We start from the raw sequence: 22,319 nt of genomic DNA, 5'->3' as shown, positions 1-22,319 counted from the left end.
CAGGCAAGTGTGTTCTTTAAATTTTCCATGTCTGTGACATAGGGAGACTTGTTACAAATGCAGACTCAAGCAGAATGTACTAGAACCTGAATTTTTAATGTGATCTCCAATAACATATATGAACTAAAATTTGGGAAATGTTGGCCTAGATATTTATATGAATGGAATTAAGGACAGTATTATGATCACTATGGAATAAAGTATAAGCCATGGATTTCCTATGCTTGTTTCTATTATTATTGTTTTGGAAAATATTTCTGTTATTATGGGTTAAACACAAAAGATAAGATTGTTACAGCTAGAGTCACATCATTCTGTGTGTCTCTACTGACATGTTGTATGTTTATGCACACATATATTATCAATGTCCTTTGATACATTAGTCTCACATATATGGTTATACAGTTTTAAATATACATTGGTTTCACTTATTAGTATATAATAATCCTTGTTTCCTTGACCACACCACCCTAATGATTATTTAAAAATAATTTCCTAGTGTTGCAGTCAGGTCCACATTGCTGGCAGAAATCACCCAAACAAAAGCAGCTTGTGGGGAAAAAAAAAAAGAGGTATATTTTGGCTTACAGGCTAAGGAGGAAAGCTCCATGATGGCAGGGAAAATGATGACATGAGCAGAGGGTGGACATCACTCCCTGACCAACATCATGTGGACAATAGAAATAGGAGATTGTGCCAAACACTAGAAAGAGGAAACTGGCTATAACACCCATAAACTCACCCCCAACAATACACTCCCTCTAAGAGGTGTTAATTCCCAAATCTCAATCAGCTGGGAACCTAGCATTCAGAACACCTAAGTTTATGGGAGTCACCTGAATCAAACCACCACACCTAGGGTTACAAAAATAATAAAAAATAACAATAGGAGCTTCTCTTTGAGGAATGGCAGCCAAGATCCTTGTATTTCTCCTCTCTGAGATAACAAAGGGTAGTATGAAGACAGTACAAAGTTTCTTTCAAGAACAATATACCATAAGGTTGTCTCAAATGATGAGTCTAATCATTACCCAACCCACACAGTTTTCTTTATGTTTTTCTTTCCTCATGAGTCCTGCTAAATGTTTCATTCACCCCAACATTCTACTCCTAAATATGTTCTCCCACTCATTTCCACAGATAATTCATGATATAGTCTTCATTCTTTAAAATAATAAAATTATCCTTGTGACTTACAGGAGAATGGAATAACTTATTCCATATCAATTGCTTTCTTTGTCCTTAAGATGCCTTTGGTCCTAAGCAGAATTTTAAAAATAAATCATTCCATTTGTTAACATACTGATGTTTGTCTTTCATCTGTTTAAGGTTATGAATTCACAGATGTAACACAGTTAATCATTTTGTCAGTGTGGACAAATTATGTATAACAATCTACCAAGATGGTAAATTTAGGACCTTGAGGTCTGTGTGCACCCACTTGCCTGCTCTAACATGATGTGTGTTTCCTTTAAGCTTCACTTAACAGTAACCATTTTCTTTTTCTTCCAGCACTACCTATTGCTCCTTTCTCCTGATGTATGAAAACGTTCACAGCTGTATGCAAGACACATTCATATAACCAAAGAGCTTTTTCATCCCTTTAGAATTGCAGTCAGAGCAAAGAAAAAAGAAATCTGATTTTCTCTGCTCTCTTACCAGGTTAAAAATTCTACAATACCATTGTCTATTCTTGGAAAAATCAGCTAATTTATATATCTGTGAGAGCCCTTGCAAAAGCCATATATTAAAAAAATGTAGGAAAATGGTTTAAAGAGATGGTTTAGTGGTTAAGGTGCTTGTCAGCAAAGCCTAAGGACCCATGTTCAACTCTCCAGGCTCAATGTAGGCCAAACACATAAGATGACACAAGCAAGCAAGGTCACACATGCACACAAAGTGGTACACGCATCTGAAGTTTGATTACAGTGGCTGGAGGCCCTGGTGTGCCAATTCTCTTTCTCTCTCTTAAAAAAAGAGGGTCAAGATGGTGTCCTCCTAACCATGTTTCAACTCCCAGAGTAATATCAGGGAAGCTCTCTGGGGCTCCAGTTTGAGTAGGTCTTTGCAGGCCTCCAGTGGATGGGCTTAGAAGGGCACAGCAAGGAATATGCTGATTCCCACACTCTCAGGTAGCTCACTAGACCCTAACCAAGCATGTAAAAGACCTATATAATGAAAATATAAAAACACTCAAGAAAGAAGTTGAGTAGGACTTGAAAAGATAGAAAGACCACCAGTGCTCCTAGATAGGTAGAATTGATATTGTGAAAATGGCAATTCTACCAAAAGCAATACAGACTTAATGTGACACCAATAAAAATTCCAGGATCATTCTTCACAGAGAGAGAAAAAAAAATGGTCCTAAAATTCATATGGAATGACAGAAGGCCTTGTATATCCAAACATATACTCAGCAAAAGAATCACTTCTGGAGTGATCACCATACCTGATCTAAAGCTATACAACAAAGACATAGTAACCAAAACAGCCTAGTACTGGCATAGAAACAGAAATATAGACCAATAGAATATAACTGAAGACCAGGACTTTAGGTCAAGTAACTATAGCTACTTGTTCTTCTAAAAAGTTGCCAATAACATACACTGGAAAAAAGACAGCATTGTCAACAAATGGTGTTAGACAAGTTGAATAACCATATGTAGAAAAATGAAACTAGACCCACAACTCTCACCATACACAAAAGTCAAGTCCAGATGGATTAAAGACCTCAATATTAGACCTGAAACTCTTTTCCTAATGGCAGAAAAAGAAATGGGAAATAGGAGGAACTCCCCATGATACAGGAGTGGTGAAAGACTTCCTGAACAAAAGCCCAGTTGCCCAGGAAATAACACAATCTTTCAACCAATGGGATCTTATGAAGCTAAAACTTTTTCCCAAACATACCATAATCATAGGCAATAGATTACCCACAAAATGGGAGAAAATTTTGCCAGGTATACAACTGACAGAGGCCTAATATCTAGAATATACAAAGAACTCAAAAAACTAAACAAAAAAAAAAAATCAAGCTACTCACTCTTTAAATGGGGCAGAGAACTGAACAGGCAGTTCTAAAAGGAAGAAATGCAATGGATAACACATACTTAAGAAAACGTTCAGCATCCCTGGCCATCATGAAAATGCAAATTAAAACATCTATGAGATTCCACCTTACTCCAGTAAGGATGTAAAAACATTAAAAAAATCAAATGACAAAGGTTGGTGAGGATGTGGAGAAAGAAGTAGCCTCATTCACTGATGGTGGATTTGTAAGCTTATGTATCCACTATGGAAATCAATATTGAGATTCTTGAAAAGGATCAATACAGAGCTGCCAATAGACCTAGATATTCCCTTTCTGGGCTTTTATCCTAAATTATCCATGCTTCACTACAGACATATTTGCTCAACCATGTTTATAGCTGTTCAATTCATCATAGCTAAGAACTGGAATCAACCCAGGCGCCCATCATTGGCTGAATGGATAATAAAGTTGTGGTACATTTACACAATGGAATTCTACTCAGCAGTAAGAAAAAAAAAATGGCACAATGAAATTTGTAGGAAAATGGACAGACTTGGAACAGATCATACTCAGCAAGTGCCCACAATCACAGAAAGGCAATCGACACATCATCTCGTTCATCTATTGTTCCTAACTTGGATTACCTGGATTACCAGGTGATTACACACCTGGTAGGCAGCTTAAGGTCCAGATGATAGGAATGGAAGGGCTTTGAGGGATGAACATGATGGGGAGTAAACACAAAACTAAACCCAAGATGATCTGGTACCATAGAAACCTTTATCCTAAAGACAAAAGTGAAGGTTTAAAACTTCAACAGAACATGTGGGTAGTACCTGAAAAGAAGGGCCCTGGAAAGGGTGGGATGAAGCCTAACCTTAATTTTTTTTTTTTTCAGCTCTCACCTGTTAACTCCCACTTCCAGAATGTGGTTGCTACCCACAATAAGCTGTTGATCAGAGAGACCTATGAAGTCCCCTAAAGAAGACAGGCTTCTGGCAAAGCATTTGCTTATCTACCTGAGGTAAAAGGTAAGACTCCATTGCCGAAGATAGCCCATGCTACTGGCACAGAACACGGAGTGACCTGGCAGGAATCCAGAAGGGAGCCAGTCCCTGTACAGCCCATCTAGTGCTGGAAAGCACTACATGAGCAACTAGTGGAAAATGGACAAAAACAGTCTGTGCAACCAGGGGTCTAAACTACTCAGAAGCAAAAACCCTGACAATATGTACAGTGGATTTCTGATTGGCTAACAGATCTGCTCAGTGGATCGAAGCCCACATCAGGAAGTGGGATTCAGGTCAGAATCCTCTGGAGAGAAAGTTTATGTTCTCTAAGGTGAAGCTCCCACTAGTCTTTGGCTAAAAGAGGACCTACATCCATCTAAAGAGGCTTATCCCATTTAACCTGTGCTGACTTCACTCTCTGTTGGAGAATCTGTTTTTTCTTTTCAGAAGGAAGCAAGACCTAAGGAGATAAACCATCCCTTGCACTTCAGCCAAACCCAAGCTGAAAGCACAGGGGAATGGGGGAGATGAGCAAAAATATAGCTTCTATGGTAAGCCTGACAACCAGCTCCAGGGTGAGAGAGACAGATGCTGAGTATACTCAACACCCACCGAAGCAGAGAGCCAAAGGCTCCTAACAGCTCATCACTGAAGTAGACTTATAATACACCAAACATGCTCAGGGAATTTTGTGGAAGAAGACACAGAAAGATTGTAAGAGTCACAGGTTAAGACATAATGCCCAGAAGCATTGCCTTCCCCCAACAACTAATTGCAGCTCCCACAACACATAACCCACGACCCCAAGGGGAATAACTGCAGCCCCACTGAGGAGGGCCCCTACCAGAAGGAGAGCAAGGACAAGGGAAAGCATGGTATCAACTAATGATGTGTCCATACTAAATAAGCCCATAATTAATGAAATTAGAAAAAACAAAAATAGATAGAAGGGAGGAGCCGAGGATAAAGAGAATTGACAATAGAGCTGGAAAGATGGCTCAGCGATTAAGCTGTGCTTGTCTACAAAGCCTAAGGACCCATGTTTGACTCTCCAGGTGTCACATAAGCCAGATGCACACAGTGATATGAGCATGCAAGGTTATGTGCACACAAGATGGCACAGATGTCTGGAGTTCAATTACAGCGGCTAGAGGGCCTGGCATGCCAATTCTTTCTTTCTCTCTTTCTCTCTCTCTCATGCTCTCACATAAAAAAAAAGACCATTCTGTTGGGGTTGCCTAAAAAACAAACAAACAAACAAAAAGCTGATGGACAATAGATGAATTGGGATAAAAGGTACATATGAATTGCTTTTGTGAGACCAAATATAACCATTTTAAAAAAAAGGCCCAGGCCTGACTTAGATAGAGAACTAGCCGGCCACTGTGCTGACCTTTTGCTTCTGTAAACTTTGCTTTCTTAATTGCTGCCTTTCCCCCTAATGTTTCTGAGGAATCTCCACTTCAAGGACAATGCAGATGACTTCATCTGCCTGGAGTGCCCCTAGCTCCTGCCCCAACTTTGCCTGCTGAAACCCAAGCCAATCAGAACTGTTTAAATCAACCAATCATGTATCTATCCCCTACTTCTTTGTTTGAATTCCTATATGAACCCCTTCCCCCAAAAGAAAGGGGCTCTCTCCCTCACTACCACTGTGCCAGACTGTGGGGACGGAGCCCAGACCTAGGCTTGCAATAAAGAAGCCTGTTGCTTTTGCGTTCGGGTGTCTCTGCTTCTGTGGCGGTTCTCTGGGTGACTCCTGGGTGACCAGGGGTCTTGGCTCCTGATCAGGGGTCTTGGCACAACGGTTTTATGAATTGACTTTTATTTTTGCAGTTTTCTGTAACTTTGAAATTGCCTTAAAATAAACATTAATTCTCTTTTCAAAAAAGCCCAGTATGTTGAGATAACCTTAAAAAAGTTTAGAAAAATACATTCACAATTTTGTTTTGTATTTTTTTATTGACCACTTCTATACTTACAGATAATAAATCATGATAATTCCCTCTCTTTCCCCACTTTACCCTTCACAAATCCACTCTCCATCATATCCCCTCCCTCTCTCTGTTAGCCTCTCTTTTATTTTGATGTCATCATCTTTTCCTCCTATTATTAGGGCCTTGTGAAGGTAGTACTAGGCACTGTGAGGTCATGGATATTGAGGTCAGTTTCTGTCTGGATGGTTTTATCATAGGCAGTGTGGTGGTTTGAATAGATGGCCCCCAATATGTTCAGTTTTTTTATTTGTTTGTAGTTTACACCTGCAGCCACCTGGCTGGAGGCGGTGTCACTGGGTGGATTTTAAGGTGTGGTGGTGGGTTTCAAGTTTCAATCTAAAGATGTGCAAAGTATGCCTAGCAGGAGTTCCTGGAGTGTGCTGTACTGTGTGGCTTTTGGCTTGTGCTTCTTTTCTCTCTCTCTGCTTGGACCTGTGAAGGCAGGCCAGCTTCTTCTGCCATTATGGAACTTCCCCTAGATCTGTAAGCTTCAATAAATATCCCTTCCTTCGTAACTGTGCCTGGTCTGGAAGTTCATCTCAGTGAACCTGAAGCTGTCTGCTACAGGCAGTCTTACCCTTTCTTTGGATCTTTCATTCTTTCCACCACCTCTTCTGCAATGGATCCTGAGCCTTGGAAGATGTGACAGAGATGTTACAGTGCTGAACACTCCTCTGTTACTTCTTCTCAGCACTATGGTACCTTTTGGGTCATCCCAGGGGTCACCACCCTCTGAAAAGAGAAGCTTCTCTAACCAAAAGTGAGAGTAGCATTAATACGTGGATATGAACATTAGGTAAAGTGCTTACAGGACAGTTTCATAAGCATAACATATGCAGTTAGTCAGAGAAGAGCACACATTACACTCCTAATGCTCGTGAGCTCCACCACCATATGCTTTTGATTAGGTTTTCAGTATCAGGCATGTGTTTCCTCCATAGAATAGGTTTCCAGTTCAATTGGAGAGCAGTTGGTTCCCCTTATAACAGACCTGCCACTATTGCACTCATTTGGTCTTTTGGCCTGGTTGACCAAATTTGAGGCTTGCAGTGTCTGCTGTTTTTATTGTTGATGACTTTTCTCTCCCATAGGTCTGTGTGTAGTACAGATTTTTCATCTTTCTGTCCACTGGGCTACAAGGAGGAAGGTCCCAGCTTAGGCCCAGCTAGAGTTCACAGTGACCCTGCAGCTCCTGCAGGTGGAGTCTTCAGCAATAGGGTCTTACCATCTATTTCTGGAGGGAAAACAAGAGGCTTGCCAATAACCTGTAATGAATAGAGCACTGATTTTTTAAAGTACTAAATGAGGCTGGATACAGTATAATATACCTACACTTCTAGCACTTAGGAGGCTGAGGTGGAAGAATGCAAGTTCTAGGCAAGCCTGGACTTCATAGCAAGACTTGTTTCAAAAAAAAAAAAGTATCAAATTATTAATAGTTTGTTCAAATATATTTTTTGATGGCTCCGCTAATTACCTTATTTGGTGGCCATTTTCTATTAAATTGCATTAAATCACCTAAGAACTTTAGAAGAAATAGTGAAGAAAGCACTATACTTTGACAGAATTGGATCATTAATTTTATTTATTTATTTATTTTTCTTAGAGACATTGAGAAACAGAAGGAGAGAGAGAGAGGGCCTCAGCCACTACAATCGAACTCCAGACACTTGCACCACCTAGTGGGCATGTGTGACCTTGCACTTACCTCTCCTTTGTGGGTCTGGCTTATGTGGGATCTTGAGAGTTGAACATGGGTCCTGAGGCTTTGCAGGCAAGCACCTTAAACACAAAGCTATTTTTCCAGACCAGATAATATTTTTTTAAGTAGTGCAATGTTGTAAAATATGTAATCTGCTGATCTTTTCATATTAAAGATCTGAACTAAGTAGACATTCTCACAAAATACTATTTATATCTCCTAAAAATATAGTCACTTCCTGATTTCTACCAGCAATCCAAGGCCAGTAAGAGTAACAGGAATTTTCATGTTCAATCACAAATACTTACTGATTTCCTTTGTAATATTCTCTCATGGCCAGCACATAGTCACATGGTCATCATCCTCTATAGTCTTCAAACATTAGTACTCTTATGAGTGCTGGGCTTACCTTTGATATTTCTGTACACTAAGAAGATGATTTACACCTTATTGATGGTATTCATTCTAATTTAACACAACATTACTTGTTTACTACCAGGCATATATGATACTTTTTAATTTTTCTATAAGTAAAAGCTTCCTGCTCACCTCTTATTTGAAATAAATATGAAAAGATAAGAATCCTACCACTGAAAATTGGCTTAGGCAGTGAGAGATTTTATCTAAGAGGAGGATACAGCAGTGGAAAGCACTTTGAACAGAATGCATTTAACTGTGATGATGATGAAAAGCAGGGAAGGAGAAAGCTTGCCACTGAAATTCAGACATCAAATGAACTTGTTCATAGAAATTTAATCACCACCAGTGTTCTATAAAAAAAATTTAAAGAAGAAAAAGTGACAAAGATTTGAAATAACTGAAGGAACACTACTTATTCCAAGACCCCAATGACAGGACTCTAAAACTTGAAACCAGCAAGTACAACACTTACATGGGTTTAGTATTGAATTCTTTTAGCTTTTAGCTTTTGTACATTTGCAACATCTTGTTTTGCCTTGTTTTAAACAATGTTTTTGCTACTCAGAGAATACTAGATTGACAGCTTTTATTTTCTTTTATGAATTCCAAGATGTTGTTCATTGTCTTCTTGCTGGCATTGCCTCTAATGAGAAATCTGATGTCATCTCTACCTCTCTTCCTCTGTATTTAACATGCCTTTTTTCCACTAGCTATTTCTTGGGATTATCTCATTTACTGCTTGTTTTGAGAAATTTGATTATGATGTGCCTTGACGTTGTTTACTCTTGTATCTTTTGCTTGGAATTTACTTAAATTTCTTTTTTTTTTTTTAATTTTTTTTGTTCATTTTTTATTTATTTATTTTAGAGCAACAGACACAGAGAGAAAGACAGATAGAGGGAGAGAGAGAGAATGGGCGAGCCAGGGCTTCCAGCCTCTGCAAACGAACTCCAGACGCGTGCGCCCCTTGTGCATCTGGCTAACGTGGGACCTGGGGAACCGAGCCTCGAACCGGGGTCCATAGGCTTCATAGGCGAGCGCTTAACCACTAAGCCATCTCTCCAGCCCTACTTAAATTTCTTAAATGCATGAGTAGCCCTGTGTTTGATTGGTCCTCATTAAGTTTGGTTAGTTTGGGGCAATTATTTCTTCAAATATTTTTCTACCCAACACCTTTAATTTTAGGACTCAAATTACTCATATTTTAGCTCATTTAAATTTTTTCCACATAGATCTTTGATTTTTTTGATAGATTCAATTATTATGCCTTCAAGTTACTAATCATGTTTCTTATAATTATACATTATAATAAGAGCACTCAAAACAGTAAGTAGTGAGAAACCTAGGATCACCATGTTTTCTTCCTGTTTCTCAAGGAACACTTTATTTTGTTGTTAGTTATCTGAGACTTAACTGTTGTTTTCATGCATTTTGTCTGGTATTCTTGTGTGCTTCAGGAGGGAAGGTAAATGAATATTGTATCCATGTCTTGGCAAGAAGCTGAAGCCAGAATTTTGTGAAGGTACGGGCATACCTCGATCTTGGAGATGGCATTATATTAAGTTTGAAGCATTATCCTTGCAGATAGATGTAGCATATATATTAAATCAACAGCTATCATATATATCCCTCATACATAGATGAAAAGGGCATGAAAATCAAAGGGGGATAAGTAGGATTAGATACCATTGTTGGTAACCCATTAGAGAATTTGTTTTCCCATTCCTACATACCTGACCTGTGGCAGTTTAAACATGATGTACATTTCTATCAGGGTACATAGCAAAAATCTCTCAAAATTTTCAACTTCACCCCCACCACACACACACACACACACACACACACACACACACACACACATACCAGCATTCATAAAAAATATAACATGGTTCTGGTGAGAGTACATGGCCATCTTCAGGATTTTCATAAACTGGTCAGGCTATTCCTTCTACACTAGATGCAAGAAAGAATTTTCTTAGCAAATATATAATGCCCTTAGGTCATTCTTCATACTTCTCTTCCTAATTTCATAGTAAACAAAAAGAGTGTGGGTTCTTTGGTCCTCCCTCTAGGCTGGCCTCTGTCCCCCCAAAGCATCTCAGGCAACCATGGTGGTAAGCATGAGAGAATCTCTCTGGAGACAGTTTTGGTGAACAGCTCTCTACTTATTGTCAGGGAAATGGGTTTATAAGCAGTTGAGGGTCCTAAGGGTATTGGATGTACAAGTTTGCTTGCTGGTGCCTAATTAGCACATGGGGACATTCATTCCAGCACATAGGCAATGGTACAGAGGGACGGACATGGCAAGGTGCTGGCTGATACCATATAAGGAGTTTCCTAGGCAACTGGCCAAAGGCCACAGGTTATGAGAAAATCCTAAATCTTATCTGAATGTCCAGATAGCCCATGCTTGGAGAGGGAGTGGCCTTATTTCCTGCAGATCTCAGAATCCAAGATTTTGTCTGGGGGTCCAGGCTCACTGTGACCCCCAAGAATGGGGGAAAGGATCCTGGCTCACTGCAACCTCAGAGAATGGGGAAAGGAGCTCCCCTGTCTGTCAGTTCCAGGTAGATATGACTGGCGGTTCTGGCTGCTACATCTTCATAGCCTGGGGCCTTTGTCAGACAGCTTAGGTTTGCTTTAACACAGGGCCCTGCCTATGTCCAACAAAAGAGTAGTCAAGATTTTAGAAAATCAAGGTAATCATGGACTTAAGATCCATTAGGAATAAGAATATAGTTCTAATGATTTGGTGTTAAGTTGGATATGTGCTGTGAGAAAAAGATCAGATTGAGAGAAGACTACAAGATTTCTACCCTAACTAGCTAGAAGGATGGAGTTGTCATTTTCCAAATTAGAAAAGACAGGGAAAGGTAAGTCGGTTTCAGAGAGAGAGAGAACCACAAGTTTAGTTTGAGATAGCTAGTGGATAACTAAATAGATCTTTTAAGGAGACAATTGGATATGGAGTGAAGTTCAGCAGGTGGTTACAAGTAGAAGAAAATATTATTTAAAATAGACAAGGAGAGGTTTTTGAGTGCTTCTTGGGCTTTGAGAAGATAGAGCTCTCTCAAGTAGTTTAAGGCATGCCATATTTGGGAAACCAGAGCTCATCTTCTTGTGGTATCTGCCCCTGATTTGTTACATCTGCCCTCCTATTTTCCCCTTCACAACCTCTCCCTTTTCTTTCACCTCTTACCACCCTTGACTTTTCAAGAGAAATATTATAAATATTCTTTCAAGCAGTATTCTTTGCCCATTTTGGGTGTCTAAGAAGGCCTGTGGTGATGGATAAAATCCAAGGAATTTTTCTAAGAAACAGAACTTGGGCTTCCTAGGGCATAGTGTCATTCAGTGTAGAACGAAGCTCATTCAAAGGCAAAACAAAAGCCTCAAATTCTCTTCTGGTAGAATATCCTTTGTTCCTCACTATTTATTCACAGCTCTACAGATCTGATGCCATCTCTTGGAAATTCCAGTGAACTACTGGGAGGTTTCCATGTGAATCCATGGTCACCTGGTCTTTGCACACCAGTCCATTCGTGAAAAGACTGAGAGTCTGAAAGGGGTTTTAAATCCTGAGCTATAAAATAAAGCCTGGCCTAGATCATTTCCAGGGACCTTTCCAACTTTGCAATTCTATTAACTATAAAATAATTTAAATGGGTCAAGAAATTTCAATGTTAATTTGAACCAAATGCAAAACTAGGCATCGTTTATATCAAGCTCTGATTATAATCATCTAAGAACTGGATTAGCAACCAGAAGTTTCTTGGCATTCTTAGCATCACCAACAATGACCTTTTAGCTCTGGCAAGGAGTCAAAACTATAGTCTCTAAAGGAATAAGTAAGATGGCATTTACATACTTAAGGGAGTACTTTAATATACTAATTCAATTTATTAAAATGTTTGTACTTTGTTATAATTCTTGCATATTAATTGTAGATATGTATATTGCTAGGCTTCACTGTGATATTTCCATATGTGTACACATGACGTTTTAATAGCATCCATCTTCGCAGCTACCTTGTCTTATCCTCCTCTCACACCTCATCCTGCTTCCCTCCCTCTTTTCCAGTCCATCTAGTACTTTCAAGTTGTCAGCTGTTTTTAAATTCTAGTATCACTTATGAGAGAAAACATGTGACATTTATCTGTGTGCATCCAACTTACTTCACATAATATGATGACCTTTGGGTCTATCTATTTTCCTAATCATAGCATGTCTCTTCTTATTTTAACTGAATAAAAACCCATTGTGTATATATTTTTGTTCCATTACTGATTCATCTATTAATAGACAGCTGGGCTGATTCCATAGTTGCCTATTTTGAACAATGCTGTGATAAACAGGAGTATCCAGGTATCTCTGTCATATGCTGCCTTTTATCCTTCACATGTATGCACTGGAGTGAAATAGCTGGACCATATATGCTAGGTCTGTGTCTAGTTTTCTTCAGAGCTTCCATACTGTTTTCCATAGGAGCTGCTCTAATTTACATTCTCATCAACATTGCTCTTTCTGTTGGGGGAGTCTTCTCAAGATTATATTTGTTTGTTCCATTTAATTGTCTAATTCAGCAAAGCATAAGTAGAGCATCAATACTGGGAGTTATTATTTAAGCTTATGAGGTTGAATTTCCATCTGATTCACAGAAACACTTCTGGCTTTTTATTGTGAAGGACAAGCAAGGATGCCAAAAATGTCCTGACTCTGCACGGAGTTGGTTATTTAAAAAAAAATTAACATTCTATAAATATCAATCACTGAACCAACTTTTAAAAATAAACTAATTTATTCCAGCAGAGAGTGGAAATTATTTTTATTAATATTAAAATGAATCCTCTCCCATGATAATAACTGTTAATACAATATACTAAGAATAACCTCATGTTTACTTGTACATGGGAATTTCTGAGAACTATCAGAAAGAATCACTGGGAAAAGCTAGGCAAAAACAGGAACAGAGGGGGAGGAAACCATTTGACAAGGTTAGTTTTCTCATGTAGAGTTAAACTGTAAGTCTAAATAATTCCAGTGAAACTAGAAAACTTGGCAAGAATGAAGAAAAGCTCAAACTGCATATCTTGGATATTCAGCTAAATATTATAGCAGGGTGAGTTTTCTACATTATTTTTCCACACTTTCCAATGGTATAAGTGAATTTTTACACAGCTCTCATACATGAGCAGAAAGCAGAAGAGACTGGAATAGCAGGAGGCAACTATTTTTTTTTAAGTAACCATTGATACTTTCCATTCTCTGCTTCTGAATTGGGGGATAAAAACCACCTTCATTACATATCTTTATAAATAAATTTAAAAGCTAAGTTCTTAACAAGAAAAAGAGCTTTAAACCAAATTAGAACTACTCTTTTGATCACATAGCTTACCATTTAACAATCACCTTCTGAATTTCCACTAAATAAATAGGGTGTCAGTTTATTAAGAATACATGCATAGATTATATTTATGTGGAAAGGTATACATTTGACTGTGAAAATCAAAACAGAAGTAGCAGATGGTTCTGCTTCAACCCAAGAGACCTCTCACTGAGACAGCTGAGAGCAAAAATCTCTTCATCCAGCATCAATATATGATAGTTGGAATACCTGCCTCTATTCACATTTAATTCTGAGAACATAAGAAGATAAAGGGTGGATGTATACAAGTTGACAGTCAATCACCAAGATACCAACCATCTTCCATTCATTTGTGCCAAGAACAATGATATGGTCAGATGTATATTTCTCATTAGCAATAGAGACTCATTTATACCCAAAGCTATCCTTCAACCTAAGAATAAAATCTCTTGCTTTCACATTTTCAGGAAACATACACATGCCTCTTTTAAGAAAACTTTGTATTGGAATTAAAATTTAACGGTATATGATAAGAGCATTTGTTCACATTTCAAACAATATGATATAACAAAAGAAATTTGAATCATTTACTTGCAGCATAACAATTTATCATTCTATGTATAAAGGTCATATCTCAACTGACAAACTTTTTTGTCAATGACAAGACAAGTGAACTTAAAGGTGTATGTTCACCCTTCCTTTCTAGCCTTACTGGAATACCATTTTCACTTAAATCACTGTGGAACAAATAAAGATCAATTCTGCTCTTGGTTCACCAAAAACCATAGTTTCTTGTAGTGCACTTAAGGAGGCACTATTTGACCACTTAGAGAAAAACTGATATGTACCTAAATGTATTGTAAAGGTAGTTGATGTTATTAGTACTCTGAGAACTGTGGATAAAAGTGCATGCACAGCTGATGAACATTTTCTCTTCTGATAGGAATGCAACTGAGTTATATGTGAATCTTTAGTTAATATTTATAAATAGACAACAGTGGCAGATACTATCAGTGCTTTACCCACTTTCTGATTACTTCATAATGATTACCAAATAAACAGATCTGAGGCAGCTCACTAGGCCCCCAGCACACAGGGCCTGATCCCAGATGTGGGAAGATTGCCAGCCAGGGAATAAGACAGCATCAAGCGGCTCAGTTGGCTCCCAGTGCACAGGCTCCAACAGGAAAGTGGTGGATTGACCAAGAAAAATTAGACTAAGTGAGATTACTCAGGCCCAGAAAGAAAAATGTTGCATGTTCACTCTCATATGCAGATCCTAAATTGGAACAGTTTGACTTGTTTGTATGTTATAGTAAGCATCAGTACCAGTGGTCAGGAAGCTAGAATGAAGACTGGGGAGAGGAGAAAGAGGGACAGTAGACAAGCAAATACAGAAGTAGAAAAGTTTAAGTGGGGCAGAATATATCAAAGCTAAAGACAGAATGAATGAGTGCCATATAAATCTACTTCGTTAGGTAATTTAAAAGACTTTTTTTTTTCTTAATAAGAAGGAGAATGAGGAGGATAGGAGACATAGCTTGGGCAGAAATAGTCTCCTGGGGAAGAAAAATCTTTATGCTAAAGCCATGCATTGTTGCAAGAGAATCACAGTGCTATGCCAGCGATGGGTGACTCCCTCCCCAGACACACACAATGAGCTGTTGGTCAGGGAGGCTCATGAGGCCCCCAAAACAACACAGGTTATTGACAAAGCATGTGATTACCCACAAGAATAAGATGATATGACCCATCGCTGAAAAAAACACAGACTGAGGTCATAGAATACTGAGAGAAAGAAATCAATCTGTAACTGAGATGGGAAACATTTCCATGCCAGACACCTGCCATTGTACTGGAAGGTTCTATGTTAGATGCTGGGGGAATGTTGTAATTACCTTTGTGTTACTGGAATAAAACACCGAACGAAAATCAACTGATGAGAGGAAAGGCTTTATTTTGGTTTACAATCTCAAAGAAAACCCTTATGATGGCAGGGAGCAAAGACTAGACATCACTCCTGGCCACCACGGGTGGAAGAAAGCAGTACGAGAGTGAGTTAGTGTTGTTGGCTAATAAAACATAAGGCCTGCCCTCAGTGTCATCCCTCCTCCAGCAAGGCTCTATCTCCCAAATTCCCACCAGCTGGGGACCAAGTACTCCAAAGCACCTGAGTTTATGGGGGACATCTGAGTCAAATCACCATATTCCATCCATGGCCCCATAAACTCACAACCATTTCAGCATAGAATGCATTCAGTCCAACTTTAAAAGTATCCATTAGGGCTGGAGAGATGGCTTAGCAGTTAAGCGCTTGCCTGTGAAGCCTAAGGACCCCGGTTCGAGGCTCGGTTCCCCAGGTCCCACGTTAGCCAGATGCACAAGGGGGCGCACGCGTCTGGAGTTCGTTTGCAGAGGCTGGAAGCCCTGGCGTGCCCATTCTTTCTCTCTCCCTCTATCTGTCTTTCTCTCTGTGTCTGTCGCTCTCAAATAAATAAATAAATAAATAAAATTTAAAAAAATTAAAAGTATCCATTAATTTCCATCAATTTCTACAAAGCTACAATGTTGAGAAGTCCAAAGTCTCATCTAAAACCATCCCTTAACTGTAAAATCAAAACACTAGTTAAATGCACATAATGAAACAAAATAAACATTCCCGCTGAAAAGGAAGGCATATCAAGAAAATACTGGAGCAATGCAAGTAGAAAACATGCAGGGTAAACATCAAATCCTGTAGCTCCATGGCCACAAAGAGCCCACAAAAAAATCTCTATGTTTCCAATTCCTTCCCTTAGGCTGTGCTGCTTATAGCCAGGAAAATATCCAACTTGAGCCAGAAGTTCTCCTTTGCAGCTGGTCTACATGCCTAGCCCCTTCAAAATCCTCAGGTTTCCGCAGTAATGCACAGCTCATGCTATGGTCACCCATGGCCTCTATTCAAGGACTATGGCCCTGTTTGCCATTGCCTAGGGGCCATCTCCAAAAAAAAATCACATTGTAAATCCATGACCCTTTCTTTGCTGTATTTTTTATGTTCCACAGTCCCATTGGGCTACCAAATTTATTAATCTAGTAGTGAATAAAGCCAAATTTGAAGAGCAAGAGAAACCCCATCAGCATCCTTCCTACTGTTCAATACAGAACAGGTAGCCAAATCCTCACTGGTGGTAATTTCTCAAACAATTTATTTTATTTATTCTTGTGCCATATACTTCTGCTCATACCAATACATTTCTTAAAAATATAACCTTGCTCAATTTTCCACGACACAGGAAGAACATAGGCAGCCTCTCACACAAAATGCCTCTAGCCCAGTCCAGGCAATACTCTTCTTCCCATAAAAGCCCAAGCCTCAAGCATAGAAATCTGACTGCCTGGCAGCAGAGGAACCAGCCCTCCTGCAGCAGCTAAGGCCCAGGTGAAACCACAGAGGAACTGGTAAGATGAGCAAGAGTGCTGCTTTCATGGCGAGCCTGACAACCTGAACCAGAGTGATGGATTCAGACACTGAGGATACTCAACATGCACCAAAGCAGAAATCCAGAATCTTCTGACAGCTCATCACTAAAGTAGACTTAAAGCACACCCACCAAAGCTCAGGGGATTTTGTGGAAGAGGGGGTGAGAATAATGCAAGACCCATAGGGTAGGAGGAAATATCCAGAGACATTTCCCCTCCCCTCCCACAAAATGACTGATTGCTGTTCTCACAACTCATAACCCACAATTCCATGATGAATACCAGCAATCCCCCTAAGAAAGGCCCTAAGTTGGGTGTGGGGAGGGAGGAGGGAAATGATGCTACCAACATATGATATGTCTATACAAAGTTTCTACTTAGTAATGTACACCTTTTTAAAACAAGCCACAGTTCTTTCTACATTTAGGTCTTTAAACATTAGGTCTTTAAACAGAATAGTTCTTTAAGCCCTACTTACAGCACCACAGTCATATCTTAGTCCAAAGTTTTAAATCTTTCCATATTCCTCTGTAAATCAGTTCCAAAAGATCGAAAGTCACCCAGCCAGGTCTCTAGGACTAACAACCTAACTCTTCTGGTACCAATTTTCTGTTGTTACTTTCATATTGCTGGGACAAAACACCCAATGAAAAGCAGCTGGTGGGAGGAAAGAATTTTTATAGTCTCAAAGGGAAACTTTATAATTTCAAGGAAAAGTAGAGTAGAACTTAGACATCACCCCTTGCCACAGCATGTGGAAGAAAGCAGCAAGAGAATGAGCTGAGTTAGCACTGACAAGCTGGGTTGTCTAATAAACCTCAGGGTTCTCCTCTTCTCCAGCAAGGGGCCACCTCCCAAACTCCTACAAGCTGGGGATCAAACACCACCCCCCCAAAAAAACATATGAGTTTATGGAGGACATCTGATTCAAACCACCACAAGGAGAAGAGTCATTTAAAGTTTGAACAAGCAGTGAATCCTGCAAGCTAGAGATTAACCAGCCAGATGTACTCAATGTACAATAGTGGTAACCAATGGAAGTTGTGGGAGTAATCAAATGCTCTCTGACTGGATGAGACTCTGTTCAGTGGGAAGGAATTCACACCTGGTACTGAAAATCAAGTTAAAAAAACTAAACTAAAATTTAGAAGTTAATAGACCCCCTGTCCTTTGGCCAAACAGAAATGTTAAGGCCATAAAAAAGCCTTCAAAATATGTATGTTTAACCCCTTTGATTAATGATATTCACAGTTTTGGTTAAAGAACCTTCTTGGGCTGGAGGGATGGCTTAGCAGTTAAGGCATTTGCCTGCAAAGCCTGAGGACCCAGGATCAATTCCCCAGGACCCACCTTAGCCAGATGCACAAGGGGACACATGCGTCTAGAGTTTGTTGTCAGTGACTGGAGAGCCTGGTGCACCCATTCTCTCGCTTTGTCTCTCCCTCTTTCTCTGTTAAATAAATAAATAAACCCTCTTTTTATAGATTGTAGCCCAAGACTCATCAAAATTACAATAAGAGAAAGCCCAAGTCTTAGCAATGAACAAATCATCCCTGTCACACCCATCAGGACTAAGGAAACATTATTGAGGTAGTCACAGAAATAATATAAGTGCTATTCTGATTGCTAGCCAGAGAACTGTCTCTACGAAGATAGTGGTAGACACTGAGGAGACTTAAAACTCATTAAAGGAGAAAATGAGAAGCCATCACCAGCTGAAGGCTAAATAAGATGACTCTTTTGATGTCCTCCAAGGCTCAGGGGCTATTGTAGAAAAAGGGTGGAAAGAATACAAGAACCACAGGATGCATAGATGTGCTTGTGGGCACTGTCCTCCCAACATAAACTTACCAGTACACTCATTACCCCACATTGGTTACTGATACCCCCTCAACGTTTGGACATGGGGGATGAAGGAGGGCAAAAGCAACAAGACAACAAAGCAGAGTAAGGACTACTATGAAAGAGGAGAGTCCTCAGGGAGAAAGGGACAAAAAAAGAGATGAATGCATAGGAACATGATCAAATCACTATAATCATGTATGTTAGTCATATATGTTCTCAATTTTAAAAAAAAAAAAAGCTCTTCATGTGCTTTGACTACGTCACAGCCACAACCTGTGTTTCCTTGTTGCCTGGCTGCCCTACTGCCAGAATTCTTGTTTGTCTGTATGTACAAAGAGCCAGAAGTATTTGGACTCATGTCACCTCAACAATAGCACTTACATTTTGACTAATTGTGGCAGGATAATATCCTAATTTCCTTTCCCTTAATTGAACCACTTCAAAGTATACATACTGTTTGCTGAGGTTTCTGAGGAACTAAGCTAGTTATCCTCTCTGAAACTTTGCTTAATATGAGCCTACTGGTGGCATCTTTCCCTTCTTTCTCACTTGCCCCCATTCCTTTACCAGTTTTTCCTAGAAAGATTTCTTAATAATCCTCTTCTGGGTGGCTCCAACTCAGGGCCTAATTCTAGACAATGCTACCTGCAGCAGCCTATACTAGATGTGTGCATAGGAAGGAACCTTTCCAAGGAGACTCTGAAGTTGCATCATCAGCTGATCAGATGCTCACAGAAATCTCATTGTTAGAGTAATCAGGTGATCATAATCTGTGACATACTATACTATGACACTTGATAAGAGGACCTTGATCTGTGAATTGGTAGTGGGAAATGGGAAAGAAGAAGGGAAAGGAAGTCATCATAAACTGTATTCCTTCCTCCCTATGGGCTGCTAAACCCATGACTACAGTTAATGGTCACCATGGTTCAACTAAAAAGGTACAGTGTTGATATAGTATAAAGATTTGTGCCCTGTCCTCTAAATTAATCTTGAAATGCAATCACTTATGCTTATTTGTGAAAGAATGAATTACTTAGCAAAAATACTGTGTCACCTAGGTTACATGCAATGGTAGGTGCTAAGAGAATATGGAATATGGCACAGGAAAAACCTTTAGGACTCTAGTCTAAATAGAGGATGGTGGTCAAAATTCCTTTTCTTGTAATGAAGAGGCTATTGATATGGAGGTACTCTTCCATGACTCAAGACTTAAACACCTGACAGAAACCAATCTTAACACACTAATATAGTTCCTAAAAGGCTGGGAAAATTATATCACACATTAAAATAGAATTAGAGTTGATAAGCACATCGGTTTATGAACTTTTTTCTTTATTCACTGGTCTGCAATATAATAGCCATCATGGAAGAAATGACCATCTTCTAATTTCCAGTTTTTAACTTTTCCAACATTGAAAATTAGAAGCAATAGGCTAGAATGGCAGTGTTTAATATCATTTCAAAGATTTAATGAGGGCTGGAGAGATGGCTTAGTGGTTAAGGTGTTTGTCTGCAAAGCCAAAAGATCCCAGTTCAATTATCCAGGACCCACATAAGCCAGATGCACATGGTAGCACATGCATCTGGGGTTTGTTTGCAGTGGCCGAAGGCCCTGGCATGTCCACTCTCCCTCTCTCTCTCTCAAATAAATAAATAAAATATATTTTAAAAAAGATTTAATGAATTATGGAATTGGATTTTCCATAACATTCCTCCTCAAATCACCAATCAAGTACCCTCAAAGAAGATCAAGTGGGGCAGATCTTCACTGTGAAGCCTACCCACTTTTCTCAGTTCTAACTCAAAAAGTATAACTTTTTCTGTCCCCCTTTCTATCACTTGGAATACTGGCCAAAATTCTAAGCATGATTGCCAAGACACTCCAGGCTTTCTCACTGTTTCCTCAATAAAAATCATCTTTGCTTTACTTTAAAAAATGAAGCGGATCATGCTAGATGACAGGGATCACTGAAAATTTAACCAAACTGCAGTGACCATAATATATTTACTACAGCAGATCAACACTGCCTCTAGTATTTGGCATGCAGCTATGCATCTGGCTAATGAATTATTTCCAACACTCATCTATAAGAAATGCTAGAAGCAGTTTTCATTCACTTGGAATAAACAACAGTGTACATTCATGATCTTATCCTGAGACTGTTAATTTTCTTGCACACTAATGAGTAGCCCTGAAAGACTGAGTAAAGGCAACACTTTCCATTAGAACAGACTCTGGACAGCTTATCTGGTCATCCACTTTGGGGGAAGAAAGAAGTCTAAGGCAAATCTATACATAAGCTCCTGTCCAGTGGAAAATAAGTTAAGTAGTTGACTCTGAACCATGAAGGAGAAGATCAATGCAGAGGAAAAGAAATCCAAATAAAAGTCATGTGGATATACACATATGCATATGGGAGTAGACAACATGTGTTCCACACAAATGTACCCACAAGAGACATCCCATGTAGGGTATTCACAACATAATGAATAAGAAAGATTACCATGGGATTTTTTTTTATAATCATGGAAAATGTTAATAAAAATTTAAAAATTTAAAAAAAAATCTAAACAAAAAAAAGAAAGATTCATCTGGAACATGTTAAGTAACCTCTGCTCAAGAGAAGAGAAGAGAAAGGAAGGGAAGGGAGGGAAAGGGAGGTGAGGGAGGGAGAGAGGGACGGAAGGGAAGGGAAGGGAAGGGAAGGGAAGAGGGGAATGGAGGAGAGGAGAATAGAGAAAAGGGAAGAGGAAGAGAGAGAAGGAAGAGGAAAGGAGAGAAGAGGGAAGGGAAGGAGAGAAGAATAGAAAATGTGGAGATTCTTCATGAACCTAATAGCGAGGACTCCTCTCACAAGAATGACCTAGCTACAGCAACTGCTCAGAGTGCATCCTGTCACACAATGGGAATGGAATGAGCCTTGGATATTGTGTCATCCTTTAGAGACCAACAAGCCTTTTGGTGGAAAATTCCTTAATCTGGTCCCTTCTACTACAGAAAGAACAATATAATAATTTTTCCTGACCAGGTATGATTTTCACTGCCATGGTGACTATTTGGGAGAAACAACTTAAAGCTTAATGAAAGACTTATTTCTAGCTTACAGTTTTACAAGTTTTAGTCCAGGATTAACTGTACACATCACTTCAGGCTTAAGGCAAAGCATCCAGTTATGGCAGAAGAGCATGGCGGGACAAAGTTGTTCCCGTCAGGAGGTCAGGAAATAGAGGTAGTAAGAGTCCAGGACAAGGAATATCTTTCCAGGTCACACTCTTGGTAACCTAACCATTCCAACCAGGTCCCATGCCTCAGGGGTGCCATTAACTTATGAATCTATTGAGAATTAATCTATCAGTTAGGCCAGAGCCCTCATGATTCATTCTTCTCCCAATGACTGAACCACCAGCTGTGGATGAAACCACATGAGCTTTCAAGAGGACGTGTATCCAAACCATAGACCACATTTTTGGGAAAGACATGACC

Source organism: Jaculus jaculus, chromosome 4, assembly GCF_020740685.1.
Source record: "Jaculus jaculus isolate mJacJac1 chromosome 4, mJacJac1.mat.Y.cur, whole genome shotgun sequence".
Taxonomy (NCBI): domain Eukaryota; kingdom Metazoa; phylum Chordata; class Mammalia; order Rodentia; family Dipodidae; genus Jaculus; species Jaculus jaculus.
The sequence above is the reverse complement of the archived record's forward strand: the minus strand, read 5'-3'. Positions refer to the sequence as shown.